Genomic DNA, 23,170 nt, shown 5'->3' with positions numbered 1-23,170 from the left:
TATATCGGGGTGGCCAAACTGCAGGAGTTATGCGGCTCTTAGACATATAATGTGCGGCTCATATAATGGCTGAGCTCCTTTTTGCATCACAATTAATACAAAAGGTAAATAAAAAATCTTCAAGTTTTATAAGTGTTTACTGGATATAAATTGAGAGTCCACTGGATTAGAACGTACATTTAATGTTCATATTGAGTAAATATATTTAAGAATGCAAATGCCTCTTAAATATTTTGGCTCCCAAACATCTGAAGCCACATCATATGTGGCTTTTATGTTAAGCAAGTTTAGCCACCCTGGTCTATACTGTGGGGTAACTGTAGGAGTTGTACAGTTAGCAGGGATGTTTTCTGGTCCCCTGAAGGCTTAACAGGCCTGCTGGTTCAATGTGTTGCTGATCTCTCTCTCTCTCTCTCTCTCTCTCTCTCTCTCTCTCTCTCTCTTGCATATCCTTCCTTTGCTTCCACTTCCTCCCCTGCCTTATACTGTTGTTTCCCCATGTCTCTTTTTAGATTGTGAGCCCCTTCCCATCAGGGAGCTGCCTCATTCCTGCATTTATTTTTGTTATTTTGTTTAATTTTTTTAATTTTATCTTGCCCTTCTTCCAAGGAGAAGTAGATGCAGCTGAGAGATAGTGATGGGCTCACAGATTTATTTCAGAATGGACTACTTCCAAACAGTCCATTTTCTCCAATGCAAGAAGTGAAATCCTCATGTCTTAAGCAACTGTTACCTTGCACATGCCTGATCTCATCTGATCTCGGAAGCTAAGCAGGGTCACGCCTGGTTAGTACTTGGATGGGAGACCTCCTGGGAATACCGGGTGCTGTAGGCTTATACCATAGTCTTTTGAGACTGAAGGTTGCCAACCTAAGCAACAAAAGCCCAATGGCATTCTGAAGGACTCAAATCCAACTTCTGCTATCTGACTGAATTCAGGTTGTCCAGGAAGCTGTAATCCCATCTCAGATTTTTAATTCTGAGACATAGGGCCTGATCCAATGCGGCTGCACCAGCCCAGCACCGGTATGCACTGTTGCAAGCCAGTCGGGCACCAGAGCAAGTTCAGCGCGAGCCTGCACTGAGCCAGTGCTGGGCAGAGATGGCAGACCACCACCCAGAGCACTGGGCAAGCACCCGGTGTTGGAGAGGTAAGTCTGGGTGGGGGAAGGTGTTCTGGGGTGGGGGGTAGGAGGGAGATATGGCAGGGGAGGGAGCAGAGCAGGAGGGTGTGATGACAGTAGTTCCTGCCGCCATATCCTAATCCCCTCTTGGCCCAGGAGGCCCGACACAGGTCTCCTCGAGTCTTTGCCCACTACATAGTGGGCGCAGATCCAAGGAGTTCCATCAGGGCCACCTGGGGCTTACACACAGTAAGGGAGCATAAACTCCGAGTAACCCTGGCACTGCTTCCCAGTCCAGTTGGATGCAACAGTAACCATTTCGGCACTGCCACGGCCCTGGGCACTGGGAAGCATAGGATTGGGCTGAGAGTCTGCAGATGTTACCTGACTGAGACCTTAGTTGAGCTTGATCATTAAACAGCATTAGTGCACTGATGTTCAGTATCATGAGAAGACCTTGATAACCTGAACTTTCAGCCATTTAAGGAAGAAAATGCAGGGATCGATCATTGCAGTCACAGTGAGAAATTATGTAGCCTAAGCCTTGGGCTGCTGATATAGCTCAAAACAGTCTAATTTGGAAGGGGGGGTTGCAAATACAGTATTACAAGATGCTCTCTCTCTCTCTCTCTCTCTCTCTCTCTCTGTTCCCTTAAGCAATCTAGCACAGTGGTTCCCAAACTTTTTAGCACTGGGACCCACTTTTTAAAATGACATTCTATCAAGACCCACCCAGGTTTACCAGAACTTTAAGAAAGCTAACCTAGAAAGAAATAATATTTTACTTTATTTATAAGTAATAAAAACCAGAAAAATACCCTCAAACATTTATTTCCCTATATTTACCTACACTTGCAAACCCCAGGAGGTGAGCTCTTTGCAGGGTAATTAGCAGCTACAGTATCTGATTTTTTAATAGCCTCAGGGCTGGAGGCAGTCAGTTATCTGATCTTTCCCTCACCCTTTGTTGACCCACCAAAAATTAAGGTAGGTCGCAACCTGCCAGTGGGTCCCGACCAAGGTGACCAGATGTCCTCTTTTTCCAGGACATGCCCTCTTTTTTAGCCTCATGTCCTGGAAAAGAACTTAAATGTCTTCCTTTCCCCTGTGAGCAGGCCCCTGAAGGCAGCACATAGCCTCCTTGCGATTAATAAATTATATGCGATATAGTTTTAAATTTAACAATAATACAGTGTTTAAATTAACCACATGAATCAATATACAAATGTTTTTAGCTTTTATTTTGTCATGTCCTACATTTTTATTTGATGTCCTACATTTTAGGATACCTTGTCCTCTTCTGTAGTTATGACATCTGGGCTGCAATCCTAACCACACTTTCCTGAGAGTAAGCCCCATTGAACACTTACTTCTGAGTAGGCCTGGTTAGGATTGTGCCCCTGGTCATCTGGGTCCTGACCCACAGTTTGGGAACTTCTGGTCTAACAGAAACTTTCACCCCTCAGAAAGGAAAACAGCAAGTTGGGATTGGAAAAAATGTATGAGTTAGTCTTACCTTTTCCCCACTCAGATTGAATCAAGTGATGGAAGAGGACACTGAGAAACCAGGAGGCTGTGTCAGGGGGGTAGCAGGGGCAGCAGGGGGAAAGGGGGTCAGAGAACAAAATTTAGAATTGTCAGAGCAGCAATACAGATGAATCTGTTGCTTGGAGGTTTTAAGATAGCAGAACGGGCTTTTAAAACCTGTTAAATGTAGGGTTTTTTTTTCTATCTTCACAGAAAAGATTTCATTTGCAAATGTGTTTAACATTTGTTATAGAAACTTTACATGCCTGGTTTTTAGTACTTCAGGAACAATAGCAGGATTATTTTTGTATGTGCATTTTAATAATGCAACTGTCACTATCCGGATTGATCACTGTTCTCATTTAACTTTCCTTGCAACAATACACATAACAGGGCATGGTTTCTTCTCAAAGAAGCATATTTTCAATTGCAAATACATGTACATAATTAGGATTTGTGTTCCAATGTTAGATGGATTCAAAATAACTAACCTTTTTAAACACAGGCTCTGTCACCAGGTGGCCCAACCCGCTACAGGGCTGTGTCCGGCTGTCGCAGAGCTCAGGCACGCCACTGGGAGCGCAAGTCCTGGATGGGGCATGGGGCTGGCCTTCTGCCAAGGGCCACATAGCCACTGATACCTGGAGCCCGACTTTGAGGAGAAGACCCTGGCAGGCAAAGGAGGGCCAGCATAGCATGCCTTGGCACTCAGTGGCCTTAGCGCCTTGGCTGGATGCCAGGTGCTCACCCTCTGGACAAGGCACCAGCCGTGATGGCAGCTGCTCAGCCAACCCATCCCCGTGGCTCCCTGGTGCAATGCCCGGGCAGGTCCTGGATCGACCTGAGATCCCATTCCTGGAAGGGGAAGAGCCAAGGGAACAGGTGGTTGGGCTCAAAAGAAGCCTGGCAGCTGAGCAATCTCTCTTCCTTGAGCTGGCTAGGCTTCAGGGAAGGCAGTCCAGAGAGGCAATAGCTTCCCCAGCACCTTACCCCTGCCTGTCCCCAGCCTTGAAGGGGCTGGGTACACTCCATCTCCAGTCGAGAGGACCGGGGCTCATGGGCATTGAGCCTTGAACAGCCTGGATCCTCCCTCTCCCCAGAGGCTTGGGGAGGCTGAGGCACTCCCTTCCTGAAAAGCAGCCTCCCATGCCAGGGAACTGCCCAAAGATGACCCTGAATACCCAGCCCCATCAAGAGGGACAGGAATACAGGCTACCAACCCAGGGGGAGATAGGGCACCAAGCAACGCACTGAACCGACTGGATCCACTGGCCAGAGAGGCAGATCCACTGGCTAGAGAGACAATTGCTTAAAGGACAAAAAATGGGGGTGGTCTGGGATGGTTGGGTTGAACTAACTATTGGAAGAATAGGTCTGAGTCTTGGGAACAAACTTGGAGTAATATAAAATGAAGTGATTTACACCCACTTGGACAGTTTGGAATGGGTAATTTCAGAGCTATAAGAAATTTAGGAGCGTAGGAAGATCAGGTCAAAGGCCCATCTAGTCCAGTTTCCTGTATCTCACAATGGCCCACCAGATGCCTCAGGAGCACACAATACAACAAGAGACCTGCATCCTAGTGCCCTCCCTTGCATCTGGCATTCTGGGATAGCCTACTTCTAAAATCAGGAGGTTGCACATACCCATCATGGTTTAATTTAAATTTATTGATTTAAAGAGCATACCAAAAGTTTCTAGAAATACTCACTCAAAGAGAGAACTCATCCAGGACAGGGAAAACAACTAGCCCCAAACCCATCCGTTTTCCGTTTTCATTGTTTCCCTCCCAAAAATCATACTGATTGGGAAAGGAAGTATCAATTAGCAACTTTCATTTAGCTGCTGTGTGCCCCCCCTGACAGCTCAAAATTGTCAAATATAACATCCCTTGTACAACCTCTCTGCTCTCCTTGTTTGGAAGCTACCTCCCAGATATGGAAGAAAAAACTCAGGGCAGTTAGAGACAAACAAAGGAAGGAAGGGGGAGAAAAGCCCAGCAAAGCAGCCCTCCACCCCAAGTTGCTTTGTACAGCTTCTTTTTAATTCAGAATGCTTTCTTTAAGGCTCTCTTCAAAATCAGCTCCACAGAAGAATGATTCGGTTCAACGTATGATTCTTTCTGAGCCAAACTACTTCTCTGTTGTAGGCCAAACTAGATGACACACTAATAGCATGATCTGGGCCTGCATCATTTCATTTTGTGACAGCAGTTGCTGTTGATGAACAGCAATTGTCCAAGGCCTTGGTCTGAATCAGGACCAATGTTGAGGAGGTGCTTTTACCATTTGTCCATACAGTGCTCCAAATCGGGGTTGTCGTGCTCCATGACAAATAGCTGGAGGAAGCCCCATCCAAACTGGGACTTTGACAGGGGCAAAGGATTAAAGCCTCCTTCCCCTGCATCATGGTCCCAATGTGAATTAGCATCCCGATCAGCTGCCAAGTACATTAAAAAAAACCACAAACATGCAGGCTCCAATCAAGCTATTAATGTGTCATCTAGTTTGGTTGGTGTCTTTATTTAGCATGCTTATTTACCCTTCCATCCATAACCTCCATCCGTTTGAAGTGGCTTACAAACTAGATCTATTTTTAGATGGAAATGAATAAGAGGGTATCTTAAAATATCATAATATTATATCATTTGATCAGCTATGATAAACTGCATAAATGCACTGCCTCAAGCATAATGTCACAAAGTCTAGTTTTAAAAGCTGAAAGTTTGGTCAAATATGAAACATAAAGCAGAGTTCCCTCTGCTTGTTTCTCATATGCACAACTGTGACCCTACTCTACTCAGATCTTCGACACAGAGTACTCACCTTTACTTCTTTCCTTCTCAGCACCCAGTTTCTTCATACATGCTCTTGGAGAAGCCAGGAATGGCATCAGAACACAGTCAGGCAAGACAATGGCCTAGGGTCCATGCCCATCACAGGGGACCACCTGCCCAGACCAATGAATCCTCAGTACCAATGGCAGTAGAAGCACCCAGTGCACTGTCAACAAGCAGCCAGAGAGGAAGTGCAGAACTTCACCCGAGAGTCCCAGCAATCTGGTGCCAGCACTAGCTACGTTGGCAAATGCTGTTGTTAAAAACGCAGAATATTTATTTTAAAACATTTATATTCCACCCTTCCCCACTCCATCAGAAGGTGCTCAAAGGCCTCACAACAGAATTTAGGCAAGCAACTGGATGTACAGTGGGCCCTTCTCATCCATGGGCTCAGAATCTGTGGATTTGAACATAAGAACATAAGAACAGTCCCACTGGATCAGGCCATGGGCCCATCTAGTCCAGCTTCCTGTATCTCACAGCAGCCCACCAAATGCCCCAGGGAGCACACCAGATAACAAGAGACCTGCATCCTGGTGCTCTCCCTTGAATCTGGCATTCTGACATAGCCCAGGAGGTTGCACATACACATCATGGCTTGTAACCTGTAATGGATTTTTCCTCCAGAAACTTGTCCCATCCCCTTTTAAAGGCATCCAGGCCAGTCGCCATCACCACATCCTGTGGCAAAGAGTTCCACAGAACAACCACACGCTGAGTAAAGATGGATACTAAGTCTGAGGTTGGAGAACCTCAGAAGTCTTCCTGAACGCAACGGAAAGCACATGTGTGGCCTCCCTATGCCTCAGAACACCTTCAGACATGACTGGAAGTCACTGGTGTAAACTGAAAGTGACTTCCAGTCATGACCGGGAGGCTTTGGTAGAGGCCGGGATGCCGCATGTGAACCTCTGGGGGGCCAAGCACGGTAAGTAGCTGTGGTGCCACATGGGCCCCCTGAGGATTTCACTATCTGTAGAATTCTGCCAGGGGTGTCTGCAGTCCCCCATAGAACCGAGGGCCCAATGTATATGAGTGCTGCTTTTTATAGAAAGTACCAGGTTAACAAAGCTGTGCAGGGTTATCCACAGGACAGTTCATGGAGAAATGTCTTGGATATAGTAGCAATAAAGGTGAAGCAGATTCTGAATAAATGACCCTGCTCCTCTATTTGTGCTGAGAGGACAGTGTCCAAATTCCCTTGTCTTTTCTAGGCATCTTTGCCTTTCCTCTCCATGGACTTTCATATGAGGAGCCTGAGATTTCCTGGAAAGAATGAAATTAAGCAAACCCCTGTTGCTAAGTTTGCATTAGCAGAACTTCATGGGAAGCAGCCGGTACAACCTCCATGAATTAAACACAGCAACAATCAAAGGCCTTTGGCACCAGCTGAGGATTAATGACCAAGTGGAAACATGATGGCTTAAGGCAAAATTGAGCAATCATTAAGTCAATTCCCTAGGAAACGTACTGTGCCAAGGTTATTGCTATTATAGGGTTTCTTTAAACAAGCCAAGGAACAAACCAAAAACAAGCACGAATAATCATTAGACAACAGAGTTTTTCATTTATGCACCCTAGCAAATGATGCCTGGGTTTTTTTTCAAAGAGCTTTTGCATTCCATAAAAATATTCTAATAGGTGGAAATCATTACGTACTGTACCGTTCAGAGCAAGATCAAATTATAACCTACAACCCAATGCTCACTAAATCCCTGTGTGGTGATGCGGCAGTGCAAGTGCAGTTTCCAGAATTTCCAGCTGCTGGAGGTCTCCATGGGGCGAGGGAGACTTGGACCTGCACCAGCTATAATACAAGTCTGCATTGCCCCATATAGGCGGATCAGGTCTGAGAAGGGGGTTTGTATTTGACATGCACCACCACTACTGATTCCAAACCCCTTTCCAGGCTTCATCCGCCCAGTCCCTGCCCTGTCTCCTTCCCTTTCCGCCCTCCTATGCCCCCTCCCTACCCTTCCCAGCATATTCAAGCCCTTGGGCTCAGCTTACCTGCTCCAGGTGGACCTTCGTTGCTCTGCCAGTGTGTGCAGGAAGACTCCAACCTTCCCGCCAGCATGCCAGCTCTTTGCACTGCCACAAAAAGCACTAATGGTATTTAAGAAACTTCAATTAAACAACAAAAAAAATGAGCATTTGGTAGCACTTGGGACAAAAGTTTTTGGTACCCTAGTGGTTCTCAAACTGGATGGTCATGAGAGCCCTTAAGGAGCAAGTATGGGGGAAGGCAGTGACACAATCCACTGGATTGCACCACTTTGGAGGGGGCAGGGGCTTGCTGCCACTTACCAGAGCCTGCAGCAGGACTGCAGGAAGCCCCTGCACCAGTCTCTGCAGGGCTCCCCATCCTATGGAGACCCTCAAAATCATGATTGCAACCACTTCTGGTTTTGAGTTTGTGAAACCAGAAGTGGTCACAATCATGATTTTTACTGTCTGAGCAGCTTGCGGAGCCCTGCAGAGGCTGCACTGGGGCTCCCTGCACCCCCAGGAGGTGGCTGCAGGCACTGATAAGTGGCAGCAAGCCCCTGTGCCCCTCCAAAACAGCATGATCTAGTGGATCATGTTACTGCCTTCCCCCCGCCCCTGCACACACTTACTGCAGCTCAAACTCTTCCTGAGAGTTGGAGGACTGCTTCGGTATCCTCTTACTCCTGTTTTCTTCTGTTCTTCTGCCTTTGCCAGTTTCTCGAGAGGTGGCAGTTCAGCAGATTTGACTTTTCTAAACATGAAGAATTTCACCATTGGAATTTCTGTCTCTTCTGGAGACAAGAAAAGCACAGAGGCCATGCCAGAAAAAAAGTTGACTTCTGTTTCCAAAGCTCTTCCACCCACTCAGCTACTCACAAAGATACTCACCAAGCATTCTCACCTACTCGCAAAACAAAGACAGCTTGTTTTTATATATTGCTTGCTTTGCCCCTTTGAGGGAACAGTCTTCTTCAGTGGCACTCAAAGACTGAGTTGCAAGTGACTATAGGAGGTGATGGAAAAGAAACAACCTCTGACGCCTTCCAAGGTGTTCTTCAAAGGTATTTTAAGAGTGTGGAAGGCAAGGAAAATGTACTTAAGAACATAAGAATAGCCCCACTGGATCAGGCCATAGGCCCATCTAGTCCAGCTTCCTGTATCTCAAAGTGGTGCACCAAATGCCCCAGGGAGCACACCAGATAACAAGAGACCTCATTCTGGTGCCCTACCTTGCATCTGCCTTATTGGAAGGCCGCAGAGGCCTCTTCTGGGTTGTACTGGGCTGTCTGTGACCCACTCTGTTAGCCTCTGTGGGCTTCAGAAAGTCCACAGAAGTGACCAAAAGTGACTTCCGGCCGGATTGCATCCACAAACTGGAAGTCACTTCTGGTCACTTCTGTGGGTCTTTCTGAGGCTAATAGAGTGGGCTGTGGACCTGGTACAATGCAAAAGAGGACTCCAGGGCCTCCCAATAAGATATTATGACACCACCAGGAGCATCGCATCTGGCCCACCACACATGCAGTCTCAAACCACAGTTTGGGAAATGCTGTCTTATATTCCATATCCTATCACCTGAAGTTGGCAACTATATTTTATTTTAATTTTAATTTTCTAAGTCTAGGTGCTGACAAGATGGCATATCATTTCTGAACCTTGTATTGTGGTATCCCATGAGTGTATCCTACGAGCTGCCCTCCCTCCTAGCCCCATATGGCCTACATGGTTCTTCTTTTGCCTGCAGAACTCAATATATATGCTCTCTCCCTCTCATTTCAGATACTCCAAAGTGGTAGATAATAATTCACCATTCCTAATGTCTGGAAATAGTTCCATTTATCGGTTCTTCTGTACAGTCTTCTAGAAACAGGCAAGCACCAAACACACACAACAGGCTGAGTGTCTGTATGGCATAAATTCTATTTTAGAAGTCATGTTGGGATCATATCTCATTATCCACTTGACTGAGATGCCCATGGCCAATTCCTTTTGTAGATTAATTTAATTGAAAGAAGATTAAACTGTCTTTGATTTGAGAAATGACTATGTACTTTTGATCAGTGGAAAAGACCTTAGAGTTAACTTGCAAGGCTTGCTTTCTCCCTTCATGCATTTGTCTAACTGTAGCTGTACTACAAGCTGTGTAACAGAATCTTATGATGTCATTCAGACATGACTCCTTAACTGACCGATCCTATCCCAAAGATACCCCAGTGAATTTCCATGTACACCTGCAAAATTGCAGCCCTGCCAATGTAGAAGCCCACTCACTGACAGAGGCACCACAGATGTAAGTATAATACCTGATAACTGCCACACCAACATATCTCAGACTCAGATATCAGCGCAACTCTGCCAAAGGAGAGGCCGAAACAGGGAGGAGACTGGACATGGGAGGGACAGGGGAGAAAGGTATATCATAGCCTCACCTCCTTCAGGCAACAGACATACCACTGAAATGCTATGTCATTCATTCATTTCATAAACCTTTATTGGCATTTAAAACAATTAAATACACAAAGTAGAAAAAATAACATTTTATAACTTCATTGTGGAGCTTGCCTTCATTAACACATCCCAAATAATAGTTCACAAGCGACTACATTTTTTGATAACAGCCACCAGGAAATCTGCTACCAAGTTGGTAGTTACTTCGGAGCTATCCTCAAGGAGGAAGCCCACACGTCCTTTAGAGGGGCCAATAAAGTTAGATAAAATTGGCTCTAATAGGTGTTCGTGACGGTAACTATGCATGGAGCAGTGACACAAAATATGGGTGACTGTATTGGGTTCTAGGTGGCAAAATTCGCAAATTCTACACTCATGTGGGATATTTTGAAACCTTCCAGAGAGGACTGAAGAAGGGAAAATATTAAATCTTGCAAGCATAAAGGCTCGCCTCTTGCCAGGATTCACTAACTTTCGGAAATAGTTGAAACCATGACCAAAAGAAGGAGTCAGGCCAAAATAACATGGGGAGCAGGTGGGGTTAAGGTTACAAATAAGTAACTGAGTTTCTTCCTCCCATAATTTTGTCCTTAAGATTAAATACACTCGATTAAGGTCAGTGTCTGCAAGAGATTCCAAGGAAAGGCTCATATTTTGAAGTTTTACTTCAAAAAGTCTATGCCGGGTGGAAATGTAAGGGTCCTTTAGAAGGTCAATAAGCAAGGAATCAGGGTGGATATTAAGATGAAGACGTAGCCAAAATTTGAAGACCAAGGTCCATGCCATAGTCAAGGGAAGATGGATGCCCAACTCAAGGATCATCATCGATAACCTAATCATATTAGGTACACCCAAAATGCATCTTAGAAAGGAGGCCACCACCTGATCTAACTCCCAATTAACAGCTTCAATCCAGATCGGGGCCCCATATAGTAACTGACTCATGATCTTAGCCTGAAGGATCTGCAATGCTGCAGAAATGTATTGATTACCACTATTATAGTGGAAGCGGGCGACTGCATTAAGGTGGAGCACAGCTGATGCTTTTGCCAATTTCCTATGTAAGAACCAATTAAGTCGGTGGTGAAAAGTGATCCCCAAATATCTGAATTCTTGTTCAAAGGAGTTGAACCAATTCAACCAAACCAAAGGAGTATTACCAATGTTCCAGGGTACAGGTTTCCAAGACTTAGAGAAGACCAATATTTTAGTCTTCACTGTGTTAATTAACAAGTCATTGGACTTACAATAAGATTGGAATGCTATTTATAGCTGTCACAGCCCAGTTCTAGAAATGGAGAGCAGAAGAGTGCAATCCGCATAAAGCAGAATAGGTAAGGGAGCATAGAATAGAGTAGGGGCAAACTTTTCACAATGAGTCAAATAGGGGCACAGATCTGCCAGAAAAAGATTAAATAATAACTGAGTTAAAATACAGCCTTGGCGCACCCCTTTAGTTACTGGTATCTTATCTGAAAGAGAACCACTTCGGTTGGTCCGAACCTGGCAATAATTAGAAAAGTGAAGTTTATGGATTAAGAAAAGTAAACAAAGATCAATCCCCCAAGAAGCTAATTTGTTCCACAAAAGTTCCCTGTTAACTGAGTCAAAAGCACCCCGTAAATCAATAAAAGCCACGTAAAGTTTGCCCTTAAAATAAGTTGAGTATTTCTCAGCTAAAAAGGATAGTAAAAGCACATGATCTAAAGTAGATGAACCTGGGCAGAAGCCGATTTGTTCTCTACCAGGAAGGCGCTTTTCCTGGGCCCAATCTGCTAAACGTTTTAACAGGTGCCTAGCATAAAGTTTCCCAATCGAAGAGAGTAAACTAATCGGCCTGTAATTTCCCGGAATAGCAGGATCACCTTTTTTAAATATAGGGACTAAGATCGAGGATAACCAAGAATCAGGTAAAATCCCAAATTGATCAATCAGTGTAAAAAGATTAGCCAGAGGCTCCGCCAACCAACTGGGGTTATTTATTAAGAATTCACACAGGATACCATCTGGCCCCGGGGTTTTCCCGGTCTTTAGGGTACTTATTAGTTCTATAACTTCTTCCTTGGGGACCGGTGTCCAAGATGGAAGATCAAGAGGCAGATGTACAGCAGTAGGGGCCAAATCGGGGATGGTAAATATTTTGGAAAAGTGTGCCATCCACTCAGTGGGGGAAATCAGGAATGGCTCACTTTGGAAAGGAATCAAATAAGAGCCAAAAAGTCTGGAAACCAGATGCCAAAAAGTCTTACTATTCTTAGAAAAAATAGCTTCAAGCAACATATGCCATCTGGTCAAAGCAAAGTTATGTTTTTTCTTCTCCAGGAATTGTTGGCAGTTCTTTCTGGATGAGAAATAAAGGGCCGAAAGTTCAGGAGATGGATGGAACCGGAATAGATGGAACAATTGTCGCATCCTAAATTTCATAGTCCAGCATTCTGCATCAAACCAGGAGGTTGGGCCTCCATTACTTTTCAAGGCTTGATTAGAATTGAGCATCTCGGTTAGAGCTTGGGAGATTGCACCATAAGCCAAAACAACAGTTTCTGGAGAATTTGTCAATTGAATAGTTTGTCTTAAATGTTCAATTTCAGGCAATCTGGACCATTGTTCAAAGGCCGATGCAGTTCTAGATGACCATTTTGGGTGCAAGAATGAATTTTGGGGATGGTCCCTGTGTACTACCATAGAAGAAGGATGTAGTATTGACAGCAAAACAGGGAGGTGATCACTGTCAACACGGAACCAATCTCAAAATCAGAAATCCTAGGGATTAAATCGTTGGAGACTAGAATGTAATCAATCACACTTGCCCCCTTAGGGGAAAAAAAGTAAAGTCACCCATTGTATCACTCCCGAAGAATCCATTCAAAACATATACCATATTTTTCGCTCCATAAGACGCACTTCCCCCCCCCAAAAAAGGGGGGGAGTGTATGCGTCTTATGGAGCGAATACTGGGGGCAAGGTCCGCACCAGGGGCAAGGTCCTCATTTGCACAGGTGCCACAGGGGGAGGGCAGGTGGAGAACAAAGGGGGCAAGGTCCGCACCGGGGGCAAGGTCCTCATTTGCACAGGTGCCACAAGGAGAGGGCAGGCTTACTTTAAAAGTAAGTTTTCCTCCTCTAAAAACTAGGTGCCTCTTATGGTCAGGTGCGTCGTATGGAGCGAAAAATACGGTAAGCTGTAACTAGTGCACAGGTCTACCATTTGGGATGCATTATCATTGATTACCGAATCTTTAGACTTCCTGTCACAATGAAACCAAGGAGGAATCATCTCTTCCATATCCCATTTCATATATTTTGCAAGAGCAAGATTATTGGCTCCTAGTCTTGAATTAAAATCTCCAGCAATAAGAAGGGAAATTGAAGGGTGTGACACCAGTACATGCTCAACAATATTCTTCACTTCCGCCCAATATTCCAAGGCAAGCATACCTAGGGGAGGAATATACACGTTCAGCATAACAATATGAAACTCACTGTTTTTGAATAAAAAAGCTTGAATATAAAGGGACTTAATAAAAAGGGGGGTCTCAACAAAACAGGGAGAAGATCTAACCAGGCAGCACAGGCCTGATCGATAGCAACCCATCATTTTAGTTTTAAAAGCAGCAAGATGGTAGGAGTCAAAGCCAGAAATGCTAAGTTCTTTCGGAGTCCAGGTTTCCTGCAAAAAAATAATATCAAACCTAGACAAAAAGTTAATAGAATCAATGTCAGACTTTTTCTTTTCCCAACCCGCTATATTCCATGATATCAATTTTAAGTCAAACTGAGAAGTCAGGGGCACAGAGGTAGGAGCAGATAGTTAGTGAAGAGTATCAAGGGTATCGGTGGCCTCAATACACTTAGTCTCATAAAGGGACTCATAAAGAACACAACCATTCATAGAAGTGCTCCTATCCATAGTATTAAGTTCAGGGGCTGCCGAGTTGGGAGACTTAGCAGGGTCTTGAATTTCTATACGAGAAGCTGAGGAACTCTTCAAGGTATCATCCTGCTGCTTCTCCACAGAGTTAATAAAATCAAAACACAAGGGGGGAACAGATTGAGCCTGAGCATCAATCAGGGTAAAAACACCCCCCCTAGGTATGCCTGTCCACAACACACATAGGAAATAAAGGGGCACAAGGAAGTTTGAGTGGGAACAGATATGCTTCCATTAGATAAGTGAGAGACAACACAGAGTTCTACATCAAGGAGAGGCCTGATGGATTCCTTAGGATCGTGCGCAAGCAAAAGAGTCCAGTTGCTTAGCAGGAATTCCATGGAGGATTGTAGGATCCAGACTTAAATTGATGGGGTCATCCCTGGTTATCCCCAATTCCTTCATCTCGCTCTGGTAATCGGCATAAGAGAGTTGTTTAGTAGCAGACTCAGTGCAATCCATAATTTCCTTCAACTCAGAATCCAAAGTTGTTAACAGGTCTTCAGGGGGGCTCGAAGGGCCACAAGAGTTGGTAAAAGTGGGATTGAGTTGAGCAGATGAAGATACATCCCTGGAAGCTACAGTGGTCATAAGTTCTGCAGGGAGTTTGCATCCTTTATAGGAAGATGAAGCTGTCACTGTGAAGAAAGTGGACTTTTCCACTTTCCACTTTCCATAATTTCCACTTTCCACTTTTCCACTGAAAAGGCAATTTTCCAGGGAGGTCAACACATCCTGCTCCTCAGAAGGTCTAGGAAAGGGGCGTGAGGTGGTCATTTCCCCCTTGTAAGAGTCACGACCTGGAGATAATGGCCTAGGCTGGAAGCCTAGTTTCTCTTCAAAAGGAGGGGAAGAGGGGAGAGCTAAAGCTACTTTCTTAGGTCCATTGGATCTCCTTACAAACAAAGGTCTTACAGTTGTTTCCTGGAAGACGCTTCTCATTAGGATATTAAAGGACCGCAATAATTGCCTCCGTTCAATGAGCAGTTTAGGAATACGGCTGGAATAAAACTTTAACAATACTCTGGTTGCAGAAGGAAAGAAAGGGAGATACACAACTGTTTTTAAATCAATTGCCGATGATTCAAGGCCCAGCAGCTTAGAAAGGGATTCACGTATCTTGAATTTTTTGGACCACCTACCCCTATTATTAGGGGAATAGCCGTTTTCTAAAGCCAGCTGGTTAGGCGCCAAACAGAAAGAGCTTTTCGGAGATTCTGAATTAGGGAGGCATTCCTGCTGCATTGATGGTGGCCAGGATAATACCTCATCTGAGCTCGGGCTTCTGTGGGGGACTTGAGAACTCCTAACTAAATGCTTAAGAATAAAATTCAGTTTACAAACATAGAGAATTGTATCACCGACAGCTATACAGTTAAAATAGTTGGCAACCTTCAGTCTCGAAAGACTATGGTATCGCGCTCTGAAAGGTGGTTCTGGAACAGCGTCTAGTGTGGCTGAAAAGGCCGATTCGGGAGTGACAATCCCTTCCACACTGGGAGCAAGTGCAGTCTGTCCCTGGCCTGTCTCCCTGGCTATGGGCCTTCCTTCTTTGCCTCTTAGCCTCAGACTGTTGGCCAAGTGTCTCTTCAAACTGGGAAAGGCCATGTTGCACAGCCTGCCTCCAAGCGGACCGCTCAGAGGCCAGGGTTTCCCACTTGTTGAGGTCCACTCCTAAGGCCTTCAGATCCCTCTTGCAGATGTCCTTGTATTGCAGCTGTGGTCTACCTGTAGGGCGCTTTCCTTGCACGAGTTCTCCATAGAGGAGATCCTTTGGGATCCAGCCATCATCCATTCTCACAACATGACCGAGCCAACGCAGGCGTCTCTGTTTCAGTAGTGCATACATGCTAGGGATTCCAGCACATTCCAGGACTGTGTTGTTTGAAACTTTGTCCTGCCAGGTGATGCCGAGAATACGTCGGAGGCAGCGCATGTGGAAAGCATTCAGTTTCCTCTCCTGTTGTGAGTGAAGAGTCCATGACTCACTGCAGTACAGAAGTGTACTCAGGACGCAAGCTCTGTAGACCTGGATCTTGGTATGTTCCGACAGCTATACAAAACATAGCTAAAGTAGACAGTGAATGTTCATTTCCAGTTTTCTCTGCTGGTCTATCAGCAACAGGAAGAGCACGCATCTTTCAAGGAGGTAGGCCGGATCAACGTGGGGAGAGATTGTTTTGGCTCTGCTGGGTTGGGTAGAATGTGGAGGGGAGAAGTTCTGCCCAAAAGTTCAGAGTTAATCGTCTCCCCCCCCCATCCCTGCCCAGGCAGGGCAGTCTCCCAGACGAAGTTGTTTAGTAAGAATTGGGAGGAAATTACCAGGTTCAGAAGAGTGTCTTGATCTTCTCCTTTTTCCCATCGCCAAAGATGCTGGGAGTCCTCCTTGATCCTTCCTTGGAAAAGATAAGGTAAATAAACTAATTAACACCTCCGGTTCTTAACAACCGATAGCTGAAAACCTTCCCAGCCAGAGGAAGAAAAAAGGGAGTTTCTCTTGAGGAAAAAACTATGTAAATAAAAGATTAAAACCGGAGCATTCTATAATGCTACTGCCCCGGTGGCCATCTTGGACTCCATCCCCAGATCAGAAGTCCCTCAGGGCAGGGACTTGTTCTGAGTAAATGAAATGCTAGGTGAATAGTAGAGCTGGCATAGGTAAGAGTAAACCCATAAGGAACAATACGAAAGGGAAAAACAGTAGAAAATTGCACCTCCAACCAGCTCCCTGCCCCAACCACTTTACTGCAATGGAGCAGAAGATATAGACTACATTTGGTAGCCAATCACAGCACGTCAAGCTGATTACTAAAGCCCCTGAAAGGGAGACAACATCTCAGATGATCAGGCAAGTAGCATGGGTGTATACCTCTCGCATCTCTCAAAGGAGAACTTTGGTGGTGAGAAGAATGATGGAAGTGCACTTTGTGCACACAACTTCATGTCCCTCGGACACATAACAAGATATTTTGTTAATGCTTGTCTTCTCAGCATTCTTCTTGCAGGCATTCAGCCCCAGGAGGACTCCATATACACCCACCCAACTGGAACCTCTACCTCAGCACCCCAACATGGGAAGCAAACCCAATGCACCTCACACAGGAAAGCAAGGGAGGGGGAAGGAACCCCATACTGTGATGTCTAAGGGGCCATGTATGCTGATGTTGTTTAAAGAACCAGTCAGTGGGATGGATGATATGTCTACATGCTATAAGACTTGTGACCCCATTCATGTTTACTCAAACATGAAGTGTACAGTGGGGCTTACTCCCAGGTAAGCATGGATAGGGTTACAACCATAAACTATTGGTTTTTTTAATGTTACCTTGAAGATATGGATGCCAAAGCAGCACTCCTCACTCCTTCAGTGTTGGGGTTAAAGCTGACCTGAAGCCACAGTATTTGCTCCTCCCCACACTATTAGCTCCTCCCCTGTAATCTTCTCACATGAGACTGCCATTAGGAGAATGAATGATGTTGCTGTACCTCCTATATGAAACAAGAACTTACTATCTCAGTCTTACTATCGCCATAAGTTATTCAAAATAATGGGGTCAGGATTGAGTATGAACTCCACTGAGAGTCTTGGAAGGACATAATCCAAGAAATGTGGGCATCTGTGGAAAAGGTAGGCAAGGATTATTTCAAAAAGCTGGTTAAGACAGCTTCATGAATACTGGCTTATTTCACTCAGTATTTTATTTAATTATGACCTCTCCTCCTCCCGCTTGCAATCAAGATCTCGTTACTTTTATTCGTGTTATTAAATAAAATTATCTTCCAAGCTGGTTCTCCATAACTGATTTAAGAACCTTAAATAGAGATTGTGACCGTTAAGCTCTGATCTAGATGATAATATGGTGCTTGTATTTGTTATTGCTTTATTAAAGTTATTGTTGTAATAAATCTGCACAGTTTTCCAAGTGATTCCTTTTAATCTTCCAGCAAAAACAAATAACTCATCTCATAGAGTACTTTACATTATTAATCCACTGCTGACAAAATGCCTGGTCAGGCATGACAGTGTGTAGATGCGCTAGAAGAACTTGCTTTCAATGCAGAAAGAGCTGCTTTCGCTTGATGAGAATCAGCACAATATAAACACACGTTCCCAGAATCCTTTAATGCAAATCTAAACTGTAATCACTTTAGGGCAGGAGGTCTGGTCTAAAGGGTAGAGCCTCCGTTTGCCTGAAGATAACATCCGCAGGTCGCCAATTCAGGGTCACTGGCACCGTGAATGGTGAGACCTTGAAGCAGCTGACAAGCTGAGCTGAGTTATTCCACCTGCTCTTTGGTGTGAGCGAAGAAGTGTCTTGGCTGCCCTCCATGTGAGAGATGAAGGAGCTGCTTGTCAGCTTGCGTAGGAGGAAACCGGAGGCCAGAATGTGATACCAGATCAGAAAGATCCATCTGAAATGTTGTGGTTCTTGAAAGATAGAACCTTTCTTCAATTGTAAAAATCCCTACGGGGATTTAGAATAGCCTGCCTTTGTAAACCGCCTTGAATAAAGTCTGAGGAGAAATCTGACGACCGAGAAAGGCGGTATATAAATACCTGTATTATTATTATTATTAGTGTGCAAATTAATTAGCATAGAATTCAAAATAGGAAATGTGAGTTCTTCATCTTCTGATTCTCATCAAGTGCATTAAGCTGAGATTACTTAATTCAAAAGCCTAAAATCAAAATGTTCTGTGTCCTGAAACCTAGATAGATGTATTAGAGAAATTTATATCCCACCTTTCCATTAAGAGCCCAAAGCAGCTCACAAAAATTTATCATCATAAATAGAACATGAAATCAATCATAGACTATAAAAACGCCAAAGTTTAAAATCCTGTAACAAAATTCTGTTACAGTTGGACCTCAGTATCCACGGAGGGTCTGCCACCAGACCTCCATAATGAAACCCCCAGGTTTGATTATTCAGAACCTGTGGATAATTAAATCTGTGGGCTGTGGTCCATAAGGGTCTCATGATGAGAGTGGAACCTGGTTGCTTCTGAAACTGTTTTGAGGCCCAAACAAGGTTCTGGTCACATTCAGAGGGCCTCTTGGACCGCAACCCATGGATTTAATTATCCATGGGTTTTGGCATCAGTGGGTGTCTGGGAACGGACACCCCATGGATACCAAGGTCCAACTGTAATAGAATTTTGTTAGAAGATTTTAAACATTGGTGTTTTTATAGTCTATTATTGATTTTATATTGATCACAGAGGCACCACAGTATTTTGCCAGAAGACAGAAAGTTCCTATTCTGAGGAACTTACTGTAAAATATTGACACAGATTTGAACCTTTGTCTAATGGGAGCGTTAGACATGTGGCTGCAGCATATGTTGCAACCCTTCTAAACACTGGACCATGGAGGTTTGTGATGGGTGAGGTACAATGGGCTCTTCTTGGCACTTGGGACTTGCTCAAAATGTTGCTTATGTGTGCATGGGGCATGTTTGTCAGTGTTGCTACATTATTTCTTCTTTATAACTGGTATTGTCTTGCTTTCTACTTTGCTGCTTGGGGTACATACAATCTCTACTGAATTTTGGTGCTGCAATGACTTGTAGTACAGCAGAACCATAGAAACCTGCCTTCTAACAAACATGGTTGGAGTCAATAATATCCTAACCAGACTGGAGACTACAGTATTCCAACAAATATGACTGGAGTCAAGATTGCAACTGAAATTTATGAGCTGTGGATTCTATTTTTAACACTTTTCTAAAGACTCATTAAATCTTTTTTATGTGTAGTTTTCCCAGTCATGCTACCATTAACTAGAAAAAGAGAGAATAAAATCCTATTTACAGCCTTGCTACAATCACACAGCAATTCTTGCTTGACTGATATTCTTTTTTATGAACTATGTGTATTGTAAACAAGAATGGCAAGCCATCTCAAGGTCTTCTCTATTAAATTGCATGAATGAAATGCGCCACTTAGCTTATTTATCACGTTTTAAGCAACTCAACTCCAATAAATTTCAAAGAGAGGGTGCCATTATACAAGTGTCTGAAGTGTCTTGGAGGGAACAAGCCAATGAACTTTCTAAGCCCTCATCCAAGATTCTTTTAAATTTGCAAATTAGACTGTCATGATACTTGAAAACCAGGAATTCTCACAAAGAAGCATAATGATTTAAGTGAAGATCAGCACCCTTGTTAAGGATGGTATGAGTTCTTTTCTGTTTTCCCCCAAAGCCTTCCTACCTATAAGAGAACATAAGACCTTTGGATGGAACACATTGCTGTCTAACTTTAAACTGGAATTCACCTAAGAGTGTTCCACCAGTGCAGTCTGTTGCAAACGTGCCGTAAAGCATATTGTGAACGAAGAAATTAGCAGGCACCAGTGCAAGCCTCCACATGTGCCACAGCAGGTAAGCTCTGCACTGAGCAGGTGGGGAAGGGGAGGGTGAGGAGGGGGTGTAATGGGGCAGAGAAGTTTGGTGAGGTGGCATGGGATGGACAAATTGGGTCTGGGAGGTGGTGGAATTCGGGGTGCTGGCAAGTGCCATATCCTATCCCTCTTCCCAGGTCAGATCCGCTGGCAGGGATCCACTCATACTTGCATCAGTGATTTAGCAGGTGACAGTCTGAGTAGACCCATTGCCACAGTTGGGGCTTTCCCCAGGACAAGGGGAAGAATGTCCCTCTAACTCAAAGAGACCTTCGTACTGCAAAATTCCCCTGCAGGATACAGGGCAAAACTGCACTGGCCCCACTTCAACGGCACAGGGGAATTCAGTAGGATGGGGCTGTGGAGAAGGTTTGCTTTCCACAGAATGCCATCTAGAGTTACGAGGTGCAAGCCATATTTGCAAACAATTTGTCTTGTATGCAAGTTGTAGGGGATGCTCTGCTGGGGGATGGCAGTAAGTCATCTACAGCAAAAGAATATGAGCACATTTGCCTGTTGCCATGGATCTATGCTTGCCTGGAATGCCTCAGGACCCAACTTCAGGACCTGACAATGAACAAGAATCTTGAGAATCTGCTCAGGAGATGGGCCTTTGCTCCTGCCTGCTGTGATACAGAATACCACACTACTCCTGGCAGTCATCACTCTTCCCAGCATTGCCAGGTGTCTCATGTGGGCACAACTGCACCTTCCTACTGATTGGTTTCACAATGACAGCAGCCAAAATGAACTGGAAGGAGTCAGTGCCAACTAAAACACCCCACAGAATTATACGCATCTGAAAGAGTCTTCACAGACCCAGAATTATCCTCCCACTCCTGGGTGGTAAATATCACACAAAAAGGCCTTAAAATGTTTTGAAAGAAACTGCTCCCTGTAGATTTAGGAACAATACAGAAGCCTCAGGAGACACCATGTATCCTCATAGTGAAAAACAAGGGAAGGGGCGGCGCAGTTCCAAAATGGTGGAGTGGACACCCAAACACACACGCACAGCCATGCATGTTCTTGCTGCTCATACTTCAAAGGGCCTATCAATAATGTCTGTGGAAGTTAGCAGGATTATCCTTCAGATTTGAAAGTGACACATCTCAGCTCACCAGAAAAGGAAGGGAGGGGAGAAATGCATTGATGGAACTGAAAGGTAAAGATCTGACTCTTCTAAATACACAGTGCATCAGCTTCCCTGAAAGGAACCCCTCAGTAAGACATGAAAGGCAGAGAGGAGAGGCGTACTTTATTCAAAAGAAAAGCAGCATCTACATCTTGATGAAATGCAATTCGCCCTCTAATTGGGTCACATCAGTTTGTTTTTTTTAAAAACACATATGCAAATTTCTGAGCTCCCAATGAGTTTGGCAGTAATGAATGTTTAATAAATCATCAGTCACGAGTGATGGGTTTGCTATTTTCCCTCTCTTGATCCGTTCATTGCACACAGCATTGCAAATGTCTCACTGAGGACTCAGAGTCTGCACACATGCACCTATGGGCACACGCAAAAGTTGCACCACGAGACGGATTCTCTTCAAGCTACTCCAGTTTATGACACGGAAGTGAGGGGACAGATTAACAACAAAAGCAGGAAGCAGAATTAATGTTTCTAAACATTAAGGGCGCAATCCTAACCCACTTTCCAGCACTGACGTAAGGGCAATGCACCTCCGAGGTAAGGGAACAAATATTCCCTTACTTTGAGGAGGCCTCAGTAATTCCCACCCAACTGCAGGATGTGGCACATGCCCCATTGGCACCACTATGCCAGTGCTGGAAAATTGGTTAGGATTTCAGCCTGAGTTAATTTGCCAGATTAGCGTTTTTACTGGGGGTTTTTAAATTGGCTTTAGACATGGGCAAAAAAGTCGGCGGTAACAGCAGAGATGGCTGGTTTATTCTGTAAGGGGAAATTGCACTGAGATGGAAAAGTTAATCTAAGAGCCATGCTAAGGCACAAACAGGAGAAATTGCTCAACATGGTTTGGAAAGGACAGTATTATAACAGTCACACCTAAACAATTGTGTAGTGCTGATTAGAATATATAAGGAACAAGAAGTGGTCCAAGATAATTTGTTCATTAACAACTCAAGTCCATGGTAACTTTATAAGCCCCCCCTTAATTTGAAAATCTAGCTCTTATTCATGAATTTACGAGTAAAACCCAACCTGACTCCATCCCTCTGTCCCTCACTGATGTGGTCTCATGGACATAAGAATATAAACTGAGTCCTTACCTTGAGGAGGCTTTTGTGGCTGCCCCCTCACCACAGGATGCAATGCACGCTATTGGCATGGCTGTATCAGTGCTGGAAGGTTGGACAGGATTTCTGTTCTATTTCCTTATTTGTGATGCACTGGAATCAATAAGAGATTTTTCCCCACACATGGTCATTTATTTACTAAATCTGTTAACTAAATTTCTACCCCGCTTCATCTCTCTGAAGCGCATTCAAAGTGGCCTCAGGTTACTTTATGGAAATCCTTCACTTCCTCCTACAGCTCTGAGTGGTGGTAACATCATCCGGTGCAAGGTCTTCCTTCTTATGAAAGACGTATAATCAGTCCAGTGGGCAACCCAATCCTAACCAGCACTGGATCAGCAGGGGCATTTGGCTGGAGGTTTCCTTAGGGTAAGGGGACAAGAGGACATTTGTCCCCTTACCTCTTGTGAAATCCCGGTCTGCACCTGTCCAGTGGCCAGTGTCCCCATGTCGGGCTTTGAGGCCCAGGAAAGGGATATGGTTTGATGTGCATCAGTGCTGCCAACGCTGCCCCTCTCCTGGGCCTGATCTGCCCTCGTTTACACCCTTCCCCACCCTCCCCCAGCCCCTGCACTGCCTGTGCGGTGCTCACCTACTTTGTTGGGCATGCCATCCAGATCTAGCACCA

The 23,170-nt window shown here is 44.6% G+C and overlaps 1 pseudogene; it reads left to right on the top strand.

Moving 5' to 3' along the window:
- The first annotated feature begins 715 nt into the window (after positions 1-715).
- LOC136637221 (5S ribosomal RNA) lies at positions 716-835 on the top strand (annotated as a pseudogene).
- Positions 836-23,170: the final 22,335 nt, after the last annotated feature.

The sequence above is a fragment of the Tiliqua scincoides genome, chromosome 1, assembly GCF_035046505.1.
Source record: "Tiliqua scincoides isolate rTilSci1 chromosome 1, rTilSci1.hap2, whole genome shotgun sequence".
NCBI classification, from domain to species: Eukaryota; Metazoa; Chordata; class Lepidosauria; order Squamata; family Scincidae; genus Tiliqua; species Tiliqua scincoides.
Note: the sequence above shows the minus strand (reverse complement) of the source record. Positions and strands in the feature narration are given on the sequence as shown.